Source organism: Sturnira hondurensis, unplaced genomic scaffold, assembly GCF_014824575.4.
Source record: "Sturnira hondurensis isolate 20B ecotype Veracruz unplaced genomic scaffold, ASM1482457v3 Scaffold0014112, whole genome shotgun sequence".
Lineage (NCBI taxonomy): Eukaryota > Metazoa > Chordata > Mammalia > Chiroptera > Phyllostomidae > Sturnira > Sturnira hondurensis.
In genome coordinates, this window is record NW_028086743.1 from 92,260 (window position 1) to 98,798 (window position 6,539).

A 6,539-nucleotide genomic window follows, 5' to 3' on the forward strand; every position below is an offset into this window, starting at 1 on the left:
TGTGTCCCCATGAACAGTGGGTAAGGGGTAGGTGCGGGCTCTGGTAGAGGTGAGGGAGCACAGTGGCTGCGACTTAGCCAATACATAGGTCCTGCACAAATGCAAGGCCTGTGATATTCTGTCTATGGATGACAATAAGAGCCAGGAAGCTTTTGGGTATGCTGACTGCAGGCCTCGCTGGGGCTGACAGAAGACTGGGGACCCCACTCCTACCCCTGCATGTAGAGCTGATGACATCATTAATTAGGTTTGAGGCTGGAGGGTACCTGGGCCTAGCTGGAAGGGTGCCAGAGTCTGAAGCAGGGGCATAGGAGGCTTAGCAGTGCACTCCTGGCTGCTGCCTATAGTACCAGTGCATGGGCAGGTGCTTTCTTGTCCCTACCTCACCCACTTGTTGGTCCCCAACAAACTTATGGGCATGTTCCACATGGTGGTGCTGCACCTCTGTGTGCAAGACCTGCTAGTAGCCTGGCTGGAGGGCAGCCATAGTCCTGGTGTGTCAGAAGCTCGGTATCACCTCCATGGAGGTGACTTTCTGTTGTCTGATTCCATCAGGTGCCCAGAATCTGTCTGTGACCTCCCTTGGGGTGCAAGCCCTGGCTGTAACGGATGACAAAGTCTTCTGTCCACATGCTGGAACTTTAGGTGTAGCAGTAATGGGCATATCACTTTTTCCAAGCTAGGGTACCACCCACTCTGGGGAGGTCACTGCCTCATTCTGGGGTCACAGCCACAGTCAGCCCTTCCTGCCCCTAAGCAGGAGGTGGCCTGTTCTCCATGGCTGTCCTCTCACCACATCCTGGTCCCCACTGAGCTTGGCAGCCACCATGACCTCAGCCAAGGGGCTGGGCACTGCCTTACCAGCCAAGAAGTGAGGTGCCCAGCTCAGGATGGTGGTGACTAGGGCGGACACTGAGGGCTACCCTTGCATGTGTTTCTGTACCCACCTGCATCCTGCTGAGGGTACCACCATGTGCCCATGGCCTCAAGCACAGCCTTGCTAGGGCTGCCTCCTCCTCCCACACCAGTGCCATTCTCCCATCTAGCCCTGCTGGAAGCTCATCAGCCATGGAGGCCAGCATGGTAGGAAAGGGTAGGAGGTAGGCACTGGTGGGGCAAAAGACATGTGAGGGGCTAGTTCAAGCAGGCAGAAGAAGAGACCTGGAAGGAAGAGACAGAGGCTAGGAAGGAGAAGGGAAAGAAAAGGAGATGATCCCTGCCCCTCTGCAGATCACTGACCTAGAGGTAGGCATGTACACCCTGCTGGGCATCATCTGTCTGGCAATCCTCATCTTTCTGGTCAGTGGTGTGGTCTTCATGCTATACTACCAGCTCAAGAGCTCCCAGCAGTGCCACTGACCCTGCCTCCCCAAAGCCCCATACCTGGGTCTGGCTGGACACTGACCAGGGGGAACTAGGCCACCAGCTGGGACAGCAGTGTCCTGCCCTACCTAAGGGGAAGAGAGGCTGCCCCTGTGGGAGTTAGTAAGGGAGGGTCTTGATGCTGGCCCCTGCACCTGCTGGGGCACCACCAGTTGTCAGCATCTTGGCTGGGAAGGAAGCTAAGGGGCAGCAGATGCACATAGAGTTTGTGACCATTTGCACTAGCCCCTGCAGCCCAGCTGCCCAAGGAGCCCATGTGGGCCCCTGCCATGCAGTCCGTCCTGGTGGCAAGTGAAGAGGATATTTTCTGGGTGTGTGAGGACATGGGACTTAAGAACTGTGAGGAGCTTTGTAGCTACATGGAGAATATCTGGGGCAGCTCCAGACCCCCTCCCCAACCTGCCAGCCCCAGCTTTTTAGGGCCTGGGTAGCCTCCAACCCCACCCCCCCTCATCCTCTGGTGCTTGCTGATCCAAGTACCCTGTCTGGTCCCTCACAAAGACTCCTACCCAGGCCCACTCTGCCCTGTCCCTTGTCATGGACTGTGGTCATGAGGAAAGGCTCATGCTCCTTGTTTATGGGAACCATATCATCCTAATGTTGGGTACAAAATATATGGAGAACCCCCCAAAATAAAGTGCATAGTTGTGACAAAGAGGAAAAGAATCAAGAAGAGGAGAGAGAGGGGATATCTCCAAACTGGGAGGGGAAAAAGCTCCATGGGTCTTATGATTACCAACCCTACATGCCTCTTTCTATAGTGTGCCTTAGGGAAATAGAAGTAGGTAAGATGGCAAAGGGAAATGGATGGCTCAATAGTGGTCTTAATAGACTGGACTTTGGACATCATGTTTCCTACCTCAGCCTTCAAGCATAGCATAGAAACCACATATCTAAACAGTCCAAAACTTAAAATACAGACCACATTTGCCAGCATCAATTTTTGTTTTGTTGTGAAGATCTTTGAAGGATATTATGTGGGTATAAGTAGAAAGGAAAGCTCTGTTAAGTATTTTATAAATATGTTTCTAGTCAACATTTTAGGAGCTCAGTAAAATTAATTTTACCTAATAGAAAAAAAGTTAAATTTTTGCACACCTCAGACATTGGTTACAATTCCATACCCTTGAACACCATTCAAAGTGCTACGTAAGGTACTGCAGAGAATGGTAAAGCATACTCCTCATTCTCAAACAATTAATATACACACAAGTGAAAAAGTTCATTAAGGCATGGTAGAAATTATTTTAAGAAATATTAGCTAAATGTTATGTGAGCATAGTGAGGAAGTATTTTCCAGTACAACTCCTACCTTAAGCAGCAGCACCAGTACTAATATCCTCATCATCACCAACACCAGTGCCATCACTGCCTGCACTGTGGTCACTCCAATTATCACCATCGTTACCACCCTCACCACCACTATTACCCCAAACTACACCAACACCCTGACTGCAGACTGTTCTGAACTTTTGTCATATGAAAAACATAGAAATTTTAGGTGATATTATGGCTTTTATTTCTAGCATATAAGAAGCTTTCAAAATTATCAGTAGTCTGACAATTTCTCTTCATTTGCCTTAGCATTTGCACTATCAATCTAAGTCAGCTCACCTAAGTATTTCTGTAACTTAGCACACCTGGAAGTCAATTATCTGCCTTGCTCAGTCTTGCTGCAGCATACTCAATATTGTCATTGTTCACACCTGGTTATTTATGCAGCTGATATAACATTCTAAATTTTATTGGCCCACAGAATCAGATGTGCAACAAGAAACTTATGAAACTTCTATATTTCACTGTCATGAACTATGAAAATATTAAAATATGCCTGCAGAAAATCAACTCTACAATTGGAACATGATCCAGAAGCAAGTAACTGAAAGTACTGAAAAGTGAGCAAAAGTGAACTACCTTTGGAGAAATGAGTACATGAAGGAGAGTATAGAAGGACCAGTATAAGTCAGTCATCTACTCCACAGTACTAGTCTGTAGCTGACATGTCATAAGGCATGCACAGTGTTCTTACATGGAAAAGTTTGACCACACCATGAACACTGAACAGAAGAGAGGAATCCCAGAAGGAAACAACTAGAGAAGAGACTTTTCAAACTCAGCTGAGAAAATTATCTTCTGAAACGAAACATCATTATTGAAAAAATATAACAATCCAGAGTCTCTCCAAACTATTCATAGTGTCTGGGATACAATCCAAAAACTACATTCTCAAGAAAAAGGAAAATCTATCAAGTGTGATGCTGCAATGAACCTGATGTGTCAACTCACTGACAAGATTTTAAAAGGATCTATTACAACTATCCTCAATGTAGAAAAATAAAACATGTTTAAAAATTAATAATCCCAACATAAAGAGAATAGTTAGAAACAATAAAGATGGAAATATTATAACTGACAAATTTTTAAAGGATAGGTGATTTTATAGCCAAATTGAAATGACCAAGTAAGGAGAAAGAGAATTTGAAGATAAACTAGTAGAAAGTATCAAAGTAAATTCCAGTCAGAAAAAGTGAAAACACAAAGAATAAAGAATAGAACCTCTAGGATCTACTAGACAATAGCAAATAATCACTGATCATTCTATAATAGAGAGTCATTTCACATTATGTAACTGGAACACTACAGAGAAAAGACAGAGTCACATAAAACAGGCAGAACAATCTGAAGATATTATTCTCCAAATTTTGCTAATTTGACAAGAAATTTTATAACCAAAATACTAAACCAAAACCAATTATAATAAACAAAAATAAGCTCAAGTTTGGCAGTTTTATAGTCAAAATGTTAAAGGCCATAGATGAAGAACAACTATTGAAAGAGGCAAATGAAAAAATGGCATCTTACATACATGGGACATCAATTTGATTAATCACAAACTTTTAAGCAAAATCCATGAAGAATAGGAGAGAGTGGAGCAATGTTAATGTATTAAAAAGAAATGTCAATGCAGAATTCTACACCCCATTAAAATATCCTTCAAAAATAAAGATTTATTATAGTTATTTTCAGAAAAAAAACTAGACAATTCACTTTTAGCAGACCTAAGCTACAGGACATAATGCAGGAAGCCTTTCATGGGAAGAGAAAAGAATAAGTGATGCCAAGTACAAACTGTAGAAAACAAAGAAGTTTTTGTAATGGTAAATATTTGAGTAAATGCAAAAGAATGTTTTTTCTTTTGAATTTTTCCTATTAATTATATCTTAGTTAATTCTTTATAGCCATTTAATGCTAAAATTATTATCTTATGATGCTTATAATACATATAAAAGCAACACATGTAAAAATGTGCATGGTGTCAAATAATTCAATAAGAAGAGAGAGTTTTTCTGCCTTGGCTGGTGTAATTCAGTGGATTGAGTGTGGGCCTGCGAACCACATGATCATGGTTCAATTCCAAGTCAGAGCACATGTCTGGGTTGCAGGCCAGTTCCCAGCAGGGGACTCACAAGAGGCAACCATACATTGATATTTCTCTCCTTCTCTCTTTCCCTTCCCCTCTAAATATAAATAAATAAAATCTTTAAAAAAGAGAGAGTTTTTCCACAAAATGTGGGACAACAGTATGTGAAAATAATGAACCTTGACTCTTAACACACCTTGCACAAAAAACTTAACTCAAAATTTGTCAATGACCTAAGTGTGAAAGCTAAAACTATTAGACTTGCAGAAGAAATTGGAAGGAATATTTGTGTTATTTGATGAGGCTATTAAAAAATAAAATCATGAAACAAAAACCCAATCTATACAGAAAATTAATAAAATGAATTTAAGTTTAAAACATTCTTCCACTCCTCTTTTTCCTCTCCCACCTAGTTGGGTTCATTTATATCTTACAGCAAGGGGTAAACCATATTTTACACCTAACATTTGTGTGGATACTTTTATGGTTTTATGTGGAAGCCATTTCTGTAAATGATTAATATAGAATATGAGATTCTTCTTCACAGAAGTCATTTACCAATATCATTTCCATTCATCTCTCAGATTTTGAGAAACAAAATATTACCAGGGCAGTAGAATAATGCTTCATTTACATTTAAAATAATTCAAAAGAATAATACCACCAACATTTTTAGGTACACATTACATGCCATTCTGTAAAACATCTTTAATTATATCTAATCATCAAAAAATCATATGAGATAAATGTCATTCCATTATGGGCTGTTGATGTGTTCCCTAAAATTCAGATGTTGAGGTGTTTTGGTTTTAGAGCTCCTTCCAGCTCAAAGACCTGAGACTCTGCCTTTCTACTGCTTTATCTGGCGTATGACAAATAGCAGTCACACCCAGTCATATAGAGCATGGATTTTTTTTCATTGACTTTAATATAAATGACTGCTATTTTTCACATACGTTCTCTAAACAAGACTATTTATTTATTTATTTTTAAGAATAGCATCTTTCTGGGAGGAGATTAAGATGGCCACAGAGTAGCATGGAGGGAACCAAGCTCCGGTGCACCTGTTAGAAAATCCAGGTGAATCTACTGAAGAACAGCATAATCAACCAACAATTCCCCAACATTTATGAAAATAAGAGACCAGAGAGTGTGACAGAGGAACCAGACAGCTGCAGGTTGTCGAGGACTCCAGAAGGTGAGTGAGGACAAAAGCGGCTGTGCCTGTGGCCTCCTCAGTGGTGGGCTGCACCCACAGTGGGCTGTGCCCAAGCCCTGATAATTGAGTGCAGACAATAGGAGGTGGCAGGCAACCTCGGCCAGTGTGTGAGTATGGAGGAGAAGCAGCGGGCGATCTGGGCCAGCCCCTAGCAGCATGGGTGGGAAACAGAGGCCCTGGTCTGGGTCCAGTGCCAGGGTGCCTGTGGCTAAGGGAACTCCAGAAGCCAAGCACCCGGTGGGTCTACAACAGACTCCCTGGGAGCCGTGGGCCTGCTACAGGGTTCATGGGAGAGAACTGACTCCCTCCCTCCCCGTCTAGGTAAGGCTGTGCAATACCGGGCAGAGACCTGTGGGCTTAAGTTTACATAAAGGATGGCAGGGGCGGAGGGCCCTGTTCAACTGCAGACTCTGTGGCCCCCAGCCCGCCAGCCCTCCAGCCTGCCAGCCCAGGGAGATTTGAGAAGGACACTGTCATTGCCGGTATTTTGGGAATTGGGCTGGGCTGAGAAGCAGG

General features: G+C 43.0%; 1 pseudogene; it reads left to right on the top strand.

The window, feature by feature from the left end:
* The first annotated feature begins 418 nt into the window (after positions 1 to 418).
* Positions 419 to 1,814, top strand: LOC118998433 (transmembrane protein 132A-like; annotated as a pseudogene).
* Positions 1,815 to 6,539: the final 4,725 nt, after the last annotated feature.